Source organism: Trichechus manatus, unplaced genomic scaffold (genome assembly GCF_000243295.1).
Source record: "Trichechus manatus latirostris isolate Lorelei unplaced genomic scaffold, TriManLat1.0 scaffold00299, whole genome shotgun sequence".
NCBI lineage: Eukaryota > Metazoa > Chordata > Mammalia > Sirenia > Trichechidae > Trichechus > Trichechus manatus.
The window spans coordinates 594,465-609,936 of NW_004444235.1; the positions used below are offsets into that span (position 1 = coordinate 594,465).

The 15,472-nt window shown below is 39.4% G+C and overlaps 1 long non-coding RNA gene across 6 annotated transcripts in view; it reads right to left on the minus strand.

Annotated features, from left to right (window-relative positions):
- The window catches only part of LOC111819193 (uncharacterized), a 61,277-nt gene that overhangs the window by 27,948 nt on the left and 17,857 nt on the right, over window positions 1-15,472 (minus strand). For 3 of the 6 annotated variants that reach the window (XR_002822948.1, XR_002822951.1, XR_002822947.1), the window contains 2 exons: window positions 14,558-14,615; window positions 5,044-5,202 (listed from right to left, as the gene is read on the minus strand). This is a non-coding gene — a long non-coding RNA (uncharacterized LOC111819193). Of the gene's footprint in view, window positions 1-5,043; window positions 5,203-13,777; window positions 13,901-14,557; window positions 14,616-15,472 lie in introns of all 6 variants that reach the window. The other 3 variants (XR_002822950.1, XR_002822949.1, XR_002822952.1) reach the window with 2 other exon arrangements.

A 15,472-nucleotide genomic window follows, 5' to 3' on the forward strand; every position in this document is an offset into this window, starting at 1 on the left:
CTGGGATTTTATGCCATAGAACTCTTCCCTTTTCTGGGGTCTTCTAGGTATCCTATGGAGTAAGAAATAAGACTGGGTTGGGTGAATTATATAAAAATGTTAATTTACATCTTTTCCATATAAAAATAGACTAACAGGTATATTTGATGATGTTTCTTTTAGGTGTGTTCTGGACAAAGTCCTACCAATCCCCTGAAGACTAGCCCAAACTCTGCTTCCAAAACAAAAAAACTCTTAAGATTCCATGTTATAATTAACTTCTCCTTCCAACCTTTATACATCAACAGCAGTTTGCTTCCACCTTGTGCCTATCATGGCAATTATAAAAGTATTTTATATAGACAAATTTTCTCTTGCTTATTCACATTCAGTAAAAGAACCCATCAAAAATGTATGAAGTAAGAATCTCAAGCTCCTTCCTACTCCCACTCAGCAGAGAAGCAGATATTCTACCGACTACAAAAAATAATAAACATATGCAAATCCCCCTTTGGAAGTCCTTGTACTTCATGAGATTGACCTCCATAGGGGAAAAAAATAAGACCTATCAGACTTCTCATCTTTTTGTCTCAATTTTAAAGCAGTTGATAGAAAACATTTGCATTTTTAAAAGTATTTTCATATGACTCATGGTCATGCTCCTTCTTAGCTGTCCAATACAAATTCAGGATGTTATTTATCATCTCCATAGAAACTACTCTTCCATATGCATCTGGCCAATTCTTTTGCCACATCCTAAGGAATTATGACGTTTTTCAAAACATTTTGCAATTAACAGATTTCATCTTCACAACAATCTTATATGGTAGATACTACAAATGTCCCCATTTCATAGATGAGAAAAGTGAGGTACAGACAGGTGAAATCAATTGTCTAAGGTCACAGAGCTAGTAAATGATGATCAAGACTAACAAGCAGTGAGGCTCCAAATGAAACGAGTGTCCCAAAACAGAGTTTCATAAGCTCTGGTGAATTTTGAGCAAGGATAGTAGAATCTTTATCTAGCATGATTAAAAGATGGAGTATTCTGCTAATCCAGAAATTCCTTTAAATGTCAATATATTAGCAGCAATACATTTGCAGTAATGCTGCAAATCTCACTTTAAAATAAATTAGTCTACTTCCTTTTCTTTTAAATTTTACATACATATATATGTCTATAAATATGTGTATATATATTTAATTTTTTCATTAAGGGTGGAAGATATTCTTGTAGTACCTTGGAGATCATTACTAGAAACATTTGAAACCACCATTCAAGGACCAAAAATGTAGAAAGCATTGGGCCAAATTTGGTACTGATCACTGAATATAACTGGGAATTTGATATCATAAATAAATCCTGACTGAGAGTTTTTCTTATGATTCATCTCTCTTTCCTACAGTTTGAAGGCAAACAAAAGAAAAATCAGATTAATAAAGATTTTCACATAAAATGAATACATCTTGTGTGTAAATATTTACCTATCTATATTATATCTATCTATTTGGGGGACAAATTATCAAGAATATTATTTGAAACATCAATTTATATGCATTATCTTTGTGATGTATGGTTAATAAAATAAAATAAACTGATTTTTTAAATATTTTATTTTTATTTCATTGTTTAAATTTCTATTTTTCTGAATTTTTATAATACATATAATTGGCACAGGGATACACACACACACACGTGTATATGTATGTATAAATGAGGTCCCTGGGTGGCCCACACAGTTAAGTGCTCAACTACTAGCCAAAAGGTTGGAGGTTCAAACCAACCCAGGGGCACCGCAGAAGATAGGTCTGGTGATCTGCTCCCAAAAGGTCGCAGCCTGGAAAACTCTATGGTTTTCGAGTGTTCTACTCGGCACACTTGGGGTCACCATGAGTTGGCATCAACCCGAAATCGAATAACATATGTAAATAGATAAAGAATTTATAAGTATAACAGGATGTTAAAATAGAACTCTATGGAGTTTTGTGGAGGAGAGAATGTTGCCCCCATGCTTTACACTCCCTGGTTCATGCCCAGGTTTGTTATGTTACATAACACAAGAGATTTTGCAGATATAATTAAGGAATTAATCAATTGATTTTAAGATAAGGAGATTAGTCTGAATTTTCCATGTGGACCCAATGTAATCACATGAGTCCTTGTCTTAGGCTGGGTTCGCTAGAGGAGCAAAACCAGTGAAGTATAGACACCCACTCCTCACTTATCAACATGGTTAGTTTCCAGAAACAAGATCTTTACGAGAAAATCGAGATTATATGAAAATAGAGGATGACCAAATCAGATTACAAAATGGAGGATGACTACATCATTACATAACTGCCAAACCACTCAGAATCACGGCCCAGCCAAACTGACACATAACCTTAACCATCACAGCCAGCATTACTCTCGCCTCTCCTTCATTACTGCCAGACATACATCATTAACGTGCTAAATAGTAGGATGGTAGATTTTTTACTTTTACTGTAAATGTAAAATGTCAAATAATGAGATAGTTCATTAGTGAGGAGTAGGTGTATATATACATCATAGACACTGAGATTGATCTCAAGAAAATGGCTCATGTAGTTGTAGAGGCTGGCAAGTCCGAAATCTGTGGATTAGGTGTCAGGCTGGAGGCTTCTCCTGACTCATGTGGTTGCAGGGGATGACAAACCCAAAATTGTCAGGTCGAGGAGAAGGCTGCTGGCTCACAGGGCTGCAGGAGCTGGTGAATCCCCAAATCTGCAAGTCAGGTAGTAGGCTGCTGGCCCACGTCCCAAGACCCAGAGTCAGAAGATAATGAGTCAGATGCAGGATCCAGAAAGAGAGTGAGCCTTGCTGGAACATCCATTTATATACTGGAAGCAGGCCACACCCCCAAGGAAATGCCCTTTTTAACTGATTGGCTGCTCACAGCAGATCTTATTATGGAGGTGATTATATTACATTATGGGAGAGCACTCAGTCCAATGTCTGCCAAACCACTGAGAATCATAGCCTAGCCAAGTTGACTTATAACATTAACCATCACAGTCCTCAAAAGCAGAGATGTGAGATGCAAGTAGAAGTCAGAAGCACAGCATGCTGTTGCTGGCTTGAAAATGGAGAGAACCACATAAAAAGTAGGAGAAGGAAATGAATTCTGGCAACAACCAGTGAGCTTGGAAGAGAACCCTGAGCCTCAGATAAGAACACAGTCTCAGCCACCTTGATTTTAGCCCAGTGACACTCTGAGCAGAGAATTCAGCCATGCCATGCCAGCCTTATGACCTACAGAGACTATGAGATAATAAATTTGTGTTTAAGTAGTTAAGTTTCTGTTAATTTTTTACAGCAACAATGCAAAACTTATACAGAGTCCCATTTGTGGCCAAGGCAAGAATAGATGATACATTGCAAGTGAGATATGAAACAATCCATCATGATCCAAAACACATTAGATGAGGGAATAAAGGATTAAGAGGTTGAAGATTAGAAGAAAATTTTGGAGGAGAGAGTTTTCAGAAAGAGATGAGCTCTGAGTAATCCTCTCATACTCTCTCACCTTCCTCCCTTACCCCTCCTAAGCTACTTCCTACTAATTCCAACCTAATAAAATTTCTGTCAACAGGATTACTCAGAGACCTTAAAAAGCTCGAGTTCCTGCAGGCGGGCACACAGTGAGCCAGGGCCCAAGTCACCCTGAGATGCTTAAGCAGCTGGTAGCAGCAGAGTAGAGGGCTGCATATGGGAAGTGACTACTATCCCCTTCCATGATGGGTCAAAAATCCAAGAAGGAGGTCTGGCAAGGTGAGGGTACCCAAGTAGTAAGACGCTGTGGTCATATCCTTGGGAACAGAAATCAGGCAAGATGAGCAGTGGCCAGGCTTGCCAACAACAAGGGGTCTACAGGCGGAAGGGCCCCAGGAGAGCCTCCAGAGAACCTCAAAGGCAAAAGCTAGCTTCAATCATCAGCCAGGCCAGAGAGTGCTGGGACAAGCCAAGCAAGAATTTTTTGCCCCATTTACTTCTCCTCTCTCCCAGTCCCTATCTCTCCTTCGACTTCTTCAGAATCAGAATTTCTTTGGAGTCAGCAGGTAAGAAGTCACTGCAGATGTGGAGAGCTAGTGAGAAAGATGAAGCCAATAAAGTCCTCTTTGCTGGACCCAGGTTTTCACCTGCAGCAGGCTTCAGCTGGAGAAGAAATTTTAAGTTTGGCTCAAGCTTACAATTGTTGATAATTTTCTGAGACTGGACACTTTTCATTACTTTCATTTTGTAGCTTAAGATGACCACAGGCCTTTCTGTTAACCAGATGTGAGCAAAAATATCATGAGAACTGCCCATGTTTTCATCGAGGAGCAAGAAAAGAACAAATCCCACTGATGAGACAGTGGGAGATAAAGCAAAGCGTGCATTGGTGATTATACTTCACAAGGCTGGTCAGTATCCCAGTTACGAAACTGAATGAATGCAAGTATATTGGGTATCTGTACTCAAATTACTTTATTGATGAGGTGAGAGATAAAGAAAGTATGGAGGCCACTGACATTGTGCATAAGACTTCCTTTCTTTTCTCATTCATGTCTTTGGAGCCAAACAGGATTGTCCTGTGAATGACCCTAGGTTTTCTGGTAATGAGCTAGCTGGGCCAGGCATGCCCCATCCACTCAACAGGAGGAGCTCAATTTCCCACGGAGCTGAAAACCTCCAGAGCTCCCAGGCATTGGACAGCTGGCAGTTCCCAGCACTCCTGATGGAGTTAAAGCTCAGACCGGTTGGCACTGGAGCCCAAATTGCATATTCCCTCCTTGTAAGGCCTCTTCACACATGTCCTATGAAAAAAGAGGGAGTGCAAAAGCAAGGCAGGAGCCGGATCACAGCCCCATGGTGCACCCAGCTGGGCTGTAGCCAAAGTATGCTTCCCTGCAGGATGCCAAGAGGACAGGGGACTCATGTGGCTGTTGAACCTTCTGTCTGGGAGTATCAGCCTGTGTAAGTAGCACTGCTGTCTTGTCCCTGAACACTAAACAAAGGCATGGGGACTGGCTCACTGACTCTTTCCAACTGCCACCACTTACCTGATGATTCTGAGAAGAGTTTCTATTTCCGGCACCCCTGGGACCCCATTTGTATCCACCCCACTGTAGAAGGATAAACTATCTCCAAGCATCTCCTGTGCCTTCTTGTCCAGCTATCATGGCTGTGCCCTTTTCCAGGATGTCTCTGGGTTTTTCTCTCTGTAGGCAACAACACAGAAGGGGAGGAGAACTGAGGTGTGCAGTGCTAGGTGAGGTATGTGCTGAATAACGACAGCAACAACAAAAGAAATAAATAAGGGGAAAGTCATTAGCTTCAAGATGTTCCTAAAGCCTCCCTCCCACAAAAAAAAAAAAGTAACTATACCAACCATCAAAAGAAGATAGATGGAATACACAGAGTACACAAAAAGAATTGGTCAATATTCAACCATTTCAAGAGGTAGTAGATGATCAAGAACCAAGGGTACTGAAGGAACAAGTCCAAGCTTCACTAGAAGGCACTGGTGAAAAACAAGGCTCCAGGAATTGACGGAGTACCAAGATGTTTCAACAAATGAATACCACGCTGGAAGCTCTCACTAGTCTATGCCAAGAAATTTGAAAGACAGCTACCTGGTCAACTGACTGGAAGAGATCCATATTTGTGTCCATCCCAAAGAAAGGTGATCCAACGGAGTATGGAATATCAAACAATATCATTAATGTCACACACAAGTAAAATTTTGCTGAAGATAATTCAAAAATGGTTGCAGCAATACAGTGACAGGGAACTGCCAGAAGTTCAAACCAGATTCAGAAGAGGCTATGGAATGAGGGCTATCATTGCTGACGTCAGATGGAGCTTGGCTGAAACAGAGAACACCAGAAAGATGTTTGCTGGTGTTTTATTGACTACACAAAAGCATTCAATTGTGTGGATCATAAGAAATTATGGAAAACATTACAAACAATGGGAATTCCAGAACACTTAGTTATGCTCATGTGGAACCTATACATAGACCAGGAGTCAGTCATTCAAACAGAATAAGGGGATACTGCATGGTTTAAATTCAGAAAAGGTGGGTGTGCATCAGGGTTGTATCCTTTCACCACTAATTCAATTTTTATGCTGAGCAATTAAACCAAGAAACTGGATTATATGAACAATTCAGTATCAGGATTGAGGGAAGACTAATTAACAACCTGGGGATATGCAGATGACACACCACGGAAGCAGCAGTCAAGAAATCAAATGACACATTGCACTGGGCAAATCTGCTGCAAAAGACCTCTTTCAAAGCATTAAAAAGCAAAGTTGTCACTTTGAGGACTAAGATGTGCCTCACCCAAGCCATGGTATTTTCAACTGCCTCATATGCATGCAAAAGCTGGACAATGAATAAAGAAGAATTGATGCCTTTGAATTATGGTATTGTCAAAGAATATTGAATATACCATGGACTACCAGAAGAACAAACATATCTGTCTTGGAAGAAGTATAGCCAGAGTGCTCCTTAGAAGGGAGGATGACAAGACTTCGTCTCACATACTTTGGACATGTTATCAGGAGGGACCAGTCCCTGGAGAAGAATATCATGTTTGGTAAAAGCAGAGGGTCATTGAAAAAGAGGGAAATCCTCAACAAGATGGATTGACACAGTGGCTGCAATAATGGGCTCAAACACAGCAATGATTGTGAGGATGACACAGAACCAGGCAGCGTTTTGTTGTGTCGTACACAGGGTTGCTATGGGTCAGGACGGACTCAATGGCACCTAACAACAACAACATACCAAGCAATATTTCCAGTTCAAATATGTGATTATCATCGTTTTTGCTCTCCACTTTTACAAGAGGATGTTATTGTATGGACTAATTTATAAAGCTATGTTACAGCAGCACATCCCTCTAAAAGCTTGTTTGACATGTTGATGCTTTATTTATCCCCAGATAAATCCATACACATATTGTATTCCCATGACAGTTTTCCTCTCCTTGACAAGGAACTCTCCACTGTAGGCTCATCCCATGTATGCCATGACATATTTTTAAAAAATATGTCTGCAGTGGGTTCTGTTTCAATTAATTTCTTATAAAATGTCTCAAGCAAAGTAAGAACCATGAGTTATGTTCTCAAGATCCCAGTCCACCCACTGATGCTGAATCCCTTTGTGTTAAGTCTTTAGCCCTTATGAAAAAAAGAATTGGTCACTTAAACTTTGTGTGAATCAAAGTGATGAGAGGTGTAATTGGTCTACTGAAAGAACTAAACTCGGTAGGAGGAAAGTAGAAAACTACTCTTTCTTCCTCTGCTTTTGAATCCAGTCTGTTAACTTCTCCATCCTACCTTAGAGGAGATCTCCATAGATTTTTACTTTAAAATTTTTTTTTTGTTGTGAAGTGCATCATATTTGTCTATATTTTTAAAAAGCACAATGAAAATAAAAACTTTAAAAATATTTAAAATAGTTACCTATAGAGAGAGGGAGGTTTATGTGCCCTGAATGTACTTGATTTTATTTATAGCTTTGACTATGGAATCACATAAATAATTTTTTTAATTAAATAAAATATTAAAAATAATAAATTTGTAAAAACAAAATTAAGCAAATAGATTTGGGCTCTGGCAGACAGGCTGTGGGACCCCTGGCCAGGCCTCCACTGAATTCTTGGTGAGGCGCAGCCTTCTCCTGTGCTGGCCCAATCCTCCAGGGCGCTCCAGTCTTCTGTAGCAAAAAGAACTCACTCTAGAAACTTGTCTTTAAAAAAAGAAAGAAGGAAAAAGTATGAAAGTGTTTCTTTGGGATCTCATCTGACTTATAGATTATCAACTTGGAATTCCTAATGAAAAGCACCTCAAAGAAAACCACAAAGGAAGAACACATGTAACCGAGAGTCCTCACTAGTCTTCTCTGTAGAAAGCTGCAGCTTGCTGTGCGTCTCTGAAGTAAGGACAGCGATCTGTGATCTGGACATGGAGTTTTCCCCTTTCTTTCTGTCACAGCCCGGTTTGCTGCCTGGGAATTATGCAACCCCAGCAGCATTCAACTAATGGTGGGTGGGAATTGGTGCATAAATACCCCAGTCCTTTCACCCCTCCGTTAGGATAGCTCTAAGATATGTATTTCTACCCTGATACCCAGGGTTTACCCAGCAGGAGTAAGCTCTAGCGGCCCACATGGTACTTGACTTGATAACACTTCCTTTATTGGCTGTCTCCCCTTCCTTGTCTCACCTCCTTACTTTCCTTCTAGTCTTTCTTTCACCTACCATATAAGCTACCTGCAATGAAACCCTTACCTTAAGGTTTGCTTCTGGGGAAGTCCAAACTAAGAAGTATTCTAGCTAATAAATGAAGAAGTGATAGAATTCAAATCCACCATTTTGCAAATCCCTAATGAGATAATAGTATTTCTAAGTGATGTTTACCAGTGACCACTGACAGCACATAAAATTTAGATAACTGCATGTTATGTACCTTCTGGGAGAGGTATACAACCTCATTTGTGAAATATTCTTGTCAAAAACTCAAGCCTGAATCAGATCAAGCCTCTAGAGCTAATAAATAATTTATAGGAAATATAGACAAAAGGAATGTGCAAAATTTGAAAAGTGAGAAACTTTGAGAAAGTGTATGGAAAAATAAAGAGGTGAAATCTATAAATTTAAGAGAACTAAGAGATGTATCAGTCAAATACACAGTATGGACTTTGGATCTGAATTCAAACAAACCAATAGTTTAAAATATAAGATAACCTGGGAAATTTGAACACTGACAGTTTGATAATACTAAGGATTTTTTTTTTTTTTTGTCATTTTTTAGGTCTGCTAATGTATCTCTTTATCTTTTAAAGACACAGTCATTATCATTTAGAGATAGAGGCCATATGCTTTTGAGATAAATATTGAAATGTTTACAGAGGAAGTTCTAGGATCCTAAGATTTGCTTGAAAATAATTCAGTGGAGTAGGGGAGAGTTGAGTATAGGGTCATAGATGAAAGAACATTGACCAAGACTTGATAAATGTTGGAAGTGGAACCTGAGAGTTCAGCATACTATTACCTCTACTTTTGTTTTATTTACATTTTCTGTAATAATATATTTTTTTATATGCCAATTTAGAGGCGCACTCTTCAACACATGGTAACCACTAGCCATATATTACTATTGACAACAAATGTGGCTAATCCAAATTAAGATTTAATAGTTGTCAGTTATATGTATTGTGAATATGTTCTCCCATAATCTAGTTGATCTTTTAATGATCTTTCAATGACAAGAAATTCTTGATTTTAATGTAGCCAAATTTATCAAACTTTTTTAAGGTTTGTGTTTTCTTGTGTGTCTTATTTAAGAAAGGTTTCCCTACCTTGAGGACGTAAATATGTTTTCCTATTTTTGTCTCCTAAATGTTGTATAGTTTTGGCTATCACATTTATTCTTTAATCTACCTGAAATTGAATTTTTTAAATGATGTACATACATAGACACTGTGGTAAACTGCAAAAGTGACCACAGATTCTATCCATCCTTGTATGCATGTCCTTTTGCTGTGTGACTTTGCAAATACTCCCACAAAGTGGTAAAGTCAATTCTATCCCTTGATTCTGGCTTGACCATGTGAACAAAGGGATTGTTGTTACTGTTAGTTGCCATCGAGTCAGTTCCAATTCATGGTGACCCCATGTGTGCAGAGTAGAACTGCTCCATATGGTTTTCAACCTGTGACCATTCAAAAGCAGATCATCAAGTCTATCTTCCGAGGCACCTCTGGGTGGGTTTGAACCTCCAGTCTTTTGGCTAGTATTCAAGCATTTAACCATTTGTGCCACCCAAGGATTCTGTTCTTGTTGTGTGCTCTCGAGTTGATTTCAACTCATAGCAGCCCTATATGACAGAGTAGGACTTCCCCATAGGGTTTTCTAGGCTATAATCTTTACTGGAGCAGATCACCAGGTCTTTTCTCCCATAGAGGGCTGATGGGTTCAAACCACCGACATTCTGACCTTCCAGTTAGCAGCCAGGTGCTTAACCATTGTGCCAACCAGGGACCTTACTGGTAGTCAAAGCGATCGTTGCAAACAGAGGCTTGAAAACTGGTTGCAAACTGGGGCTTGCTCCCTCCTGCCATTAGTAACACTGGCAACCATTGCCATGTTAACAAGCCTGGGTTAGCCTGCCTGACAATGATATGTGGCTGAGCACCTAGCCAAGAGCCAGCCAGGTGCCAGTTATATGAGGTTATTGACTGTCCTCTGACCGGTAAAGCATAAATTAGACAGGCTGAAACCAACAGAAGAACTGTACAGCTGAGTCCAGCCCAAACTGCCAACTGAAAAGATCATGAGCTAATGAATAAATGATTGTTATTTTAAGTTACTAAGTTTTGGAGTGGTTTGTTCATAGTAAAAACTAACTGAGAGAGAAACTGGTACCTTAAAGTGGGTTGCTGTTGTAACAAACCTAAAACCTGTAGCCTCGGGTCTATAAATTGGGCAGAGACTGAAAAAACATTAAGAGCACTGGTAGCAAAAGCTCGAAAAATGGTGAGCAAATTCTTGGTGGTGGCTGCAAAAATGGTGAGGAAACTGATATAGTTGAGTAGAAAAATGGCAACAGTGTTATGTAGTTAAAAACAACTGGCAAAACTGTTTTTGCCTGTGCTAACTTGGAGGATTTAAAATATATGTGTATCTAATGAACTTACATCCTTAGCAAGATGATTTCTTGGGAAAATATTGAAAGTGTTGAAAGCCTTCTTGTAGCTGCATAACAAGAAAGGAACGAGCTAAAGAAAGAATTTAGGGGAATATATAAGGATAGAGAATGATAGTATAGAAAAAAAACTGTTTCTTATAGTCAGTCTCCTCAGCTTGTAAAGATTCTCAAAGTGAAAGAAGTCTGAGGTCAAAGAGCATATCAAAGGCATGGCTATTAAAACATTATTAAGATTTAAGGTAGTATCTAGTAGATCCTCTTAGCTAAAAATGGGGGAGGAGGTTTAGGAATCTTAAGGGCACTGTCCCACAGCAGCCTGATATGCTCACCATAGTAGAGAGAGTCCTATTTCAAAACAATGGTGAGTGTGCCTTTGGTTGAGTCAAATAGACTCAAATCAGATTAATAGGAAAACCACAAAGTTTTATGAGAGTTGTACCAATGAAAGTACCACACACTGAATTAAAAGAGACTGAGATCGCTCAAATTACTATAGCCTCTGCAATCCTTACTCTCTATCAGCAGAAAGGAATCAAAAAAGGCTACTCAACTGCAAACATGGACCTTTCCATGTCTAAAAGGAACAATGTCTCAGAAGACAGAGCCATGTGCTCAGACTGTAGAGCAAAAATCCTTGGAGAACAATGCAGCAGGGAGATGAACTTAGGCATCGACTGCAATAATCCTGTCCCTGCCTCATCATTGTATATTGGGTGTGCTGGGGACAGATAACTAATCTTTTTCATTCATAGGTCCCTGGAACAATAGGAGCCACATCTATAGAGCTTCATCTAATCTTATTTAGATCACAAGATCCCAGACTTCAAATCTGGTACCATAATTAGATGAGACTTCTGGGGTCTTACTTGTGGAAGCAATGGTAATTATTGTGGCCAAAGGGTAGACTGCAGTAGATTGATAAAAACATCTACAATACCTTGTAGCTTCTTCCATCAAGAGATGTAATCTATTTTTCCAACCCTTGAGTCTGGGCTGGCCTTGTAACTATTTGACCAGTGGTGCAACAGTTAAGCACACAGCTGCCAATCGAAGGGTCATACCTACCCAGCGGCTCCATGAGAGAAAGACCTGGTGATCTGCTTCCATAAAGATTACAGCCTAGAACACCCAATGAGGCAGGTTCTACCCTATCGCATAGGGTCGCTATGAGTGGAAATCAACTTGACGTCACCTAACAACAACAACAAGAGGCAGCAGAGATACTGTTGTGCCCTTTCCAAGTCTGGATCTTGAAAAGCCTTAGAGCTTCTGCTCTTGCTCTCTCTGAACACGTCAGCCACCACCATGTGAACATACTGGGGCTAGCCTGCTGGATCATGAGAGAAATGTGGCCCAGTCATCAATGTCACTCCAACCAATAGTCAACCAACCCCCAGAAGCGGAGTAGCTTGACTGATTTTCAGCTGCCCACAGACACATGAATGAGCCAGTCAAGACCAGCTGAAGAACATCTAGTTGATCCCAGCCCAAACTGCCAACTTGCAGAATTGTGAAGTTAAAAATAAAGAAATGAAGACTGCTTTAAGCAAATAAATTTTGGAGATGTTTGCTCTAAAAATGTTTCTCTGAGATGGCAAGGAAAGTAAGGTCCCACTAAAGCTAAAAATTAAGTGAAAGTGGCTTTGGCGGAAAGTACCATAGCCTGCATTTGCTTGATGGCATCCCCAGACCCCAGGGGATTTTAAGTTTCTGTTTTCATCACTGCACAAGTGTCGTTACAGAAGATAAAGTTCAGGGACCACTAAGGTTGGGAGTCTAACAGGACCAAAACCTGCACAAAGCTGGCACCCTGTCATAGGCAAAATAAAGGCTCCACAGTGATATGAAGATAAGCCTCGGAAACAGGCCTGGCAATCAGTCTCTGAAAGGTCGCAGACTAGAAAACTCTATGGAGCAGTTCTACTCTGCACAATGAGATTGCCATGAGTTGGAATCAACTCGACAGCAACTAACGACAACAACAAAGAGATAATAAAATCATTTCTATAATAAATATAAAGATGAAACACTCACAAACATACCCAACTTAGGAGTTCAACACCCACAAACTCTTACTTGTTGAATTACATTTAATTAAATGAAAAGCATCAGCTGCCTCTGGGAAATGAGAGGTGAGGTTCATTAACAATTAAATTGACTTGGGAAGGAAGAGCTTGGTCACTATAAGCCTGAAGCATTAAAATAACTTCAGTCATTCTGCAGAGCTCCGAATCCCATAAACAGAAATAGATGCCCTTGTCTACAATTGGTTACTTCCTTCTCTTCAGGATGCTTTGATCATTTACCCCAAGTGGAAGGAGTGAACATTGTAAATGAAGGAAATGATTTCAATTCCATTGCATTCAAAATGTGAATTATGAAGGTTATTTAGGGAACATTTTACACATAGGAAATGCAACAGATCGCCTAATTTTCATAGAATGTTAGAGTCCAGTATTCTTTCTCTCCATTTTTCTAAAGTGTTACTGCTTGCAGCCATGAGAACTATTTTCATTTCCTTTTAACTGTGTTGAACTCCTTTTAACTGTTCCTGGAGCCGTAACTTCATAGTTTAATATTTCCCTTTCTGAGCTTAAGAGTGTCTATGTCCTGTGTTTCTGAACACTCTTGCTAAAGAGAAGATTTTGTGGTGGGTGAAATACTGACTTCAAAACTTTGGAAGAAGAGAAAATTAGTTTGCCAAAAGGTAGCTAGATTTAAAACGACTCAGTATGGGGGAAAGGAGCTGGAGATAAGGGTGTTACCAAGAGAACATAATGTTGGCTTTACCCAGTGTTCTGAAACAGTAAATTTTATTCTCCTTTAGTACCCTTACTCCTACCCCTTACCTCTCTGCCCCTTGCCAAGGAAGTACTTAGGAACTAATACTGAACACAGGCAGCCTTGTATCCTCCCTGGAGCTACTCAGGGTAGCACCCTGTCTGGATATAACTTGTCTTTTCCATCTTTACATCCCATCAAAACTCAACTGTTAGGATTGTCTCATTTCTCTGCTCTTATTTCCAGCTATTGTTCTTGGGAAGGTGTTTATAAACTAATACATATGTGATTTACATGTAAATGATCCTGGAATTTTCCTTTCCTCACAGAAGGGAATGATGACTGCCCACTCAGTTTCTTTTTTCAGTACCCATCCATCCAAGGACTGTCTTCTCTGTCATTGTCAAATTTTGGTTTCTGAAATTAATGTTGAACGGTGGCCAAGAAGTTGTCCAGAAAGATGAGAGGAAAAGAGAGACTAAATTAATCTTCAAAATAAACAGATGAGAGAATTTTGAAAATTTACAGCAAATAAAATGTACCAGAGTAGATAGGTATCAGATAACTGGGAAAGAAGGAAAAAAGTAAGAGTTGTTGCTAGGGAAAACATAAGGAATCAACTTTAATACATTTTTAAAAGCACAAAAATTAGAAAGTTATTTCATTTTTATCATTAATGAATATTTGATCTGGGCTTCTATGAATGAGACTTTATAAATAGACTGGACCACATGGATCAGGAGTTAAAAGGGTTACACACTAAGTTATACAATTCATCCCAGTTTGCCCAGGACTTTCTCAATTTTAACACTGAAATTGTCATGTCCTGGGAATTCCTTCAGTCTCAAACTGGGATGGTTGGTTACCCTAACTAAGTTGTTAGTAACTAATAATGGTTTCATGTGTTACATTTCCTGGGAGAATAGTAAACTCTCGTTTTTCCTGAGAAGTGTTGCTGAAAATAAAGGAGAAGCTATGACGGCATTTCCCCTTCAACAATACCATAGAAATTCCACCTTTACTATGCTGAAATACAAATACTTATGGTTTCTATCATATTTTTTACATACCCACCTGTGCCTCTTGGGGGTCTGATTCAAAAAACCTCAATTTTCTGTCTCTCTTCTGCCTGCTGGAGGACCAAGAGAAGACAAGTATTTAGAAGATAACACAGGGGATAGTTTTTTTTAAATGAGTACTGAAGTGTGTGTGTATGTGTGCATGTGTGTGTGTGTGTGTGTATAAAGAAGTTCTTGATCTAAAACAGTAGTTCTCAAGTGGGGGTCATTTTTATTTTATCCTCCAGGGGACATTTGGCAGTATCAGGCGATACTTTGGGTTGTCACAACTAAAAAGGGGGGTGCTAATGGATTCTACTGGGTAGAGGCCAAGGATGCTGCTAAACATCCTACAGTTCACAGGACAGACCCCCACAGCAAAGACTTATCCAGCCCAAAAGGTCAGTAATGCCAAGATTGAGAAATCTTAACCTAAAGGCTTATGTCATTAACAATAGACCATCACACATCAGAAAAGTGTATGGGGGAGGGCTGAGGGTGCAGCCTTCCTGTCTGTCCTTAAATCACCATATATAGAGTGACTGAAGAACAGCTTTTCAGGCATCTGACATGGTAATGCGTAGCATATAAATAGAATGCTAAAAGAACATGAGCAAAAAGCAGGAAACCCGTGGTAATTTCCTTTATCAGCTGCTTAGATCTAGAATAAAACACTTGACCTACAAAATAATAATACTTTTATCCAAGGTTTTCTAAGGGAGTATCCCAGTTCATTCAGAATCTACAAAGACACTGTCAGATTTGGAATTGAATCAGCAATTAAGAGAGGTGAAGTTCACCTTATGAATGTTAGAATCAGCCGATGTATTCACTCAATAACCATAATATTTCCTCATGCCGAGACTTTTGAGGGAACTAGGGTGCAAAGTTGAAGATGACACACGGAGAGTACACTCTGTTAAAGAGAAGT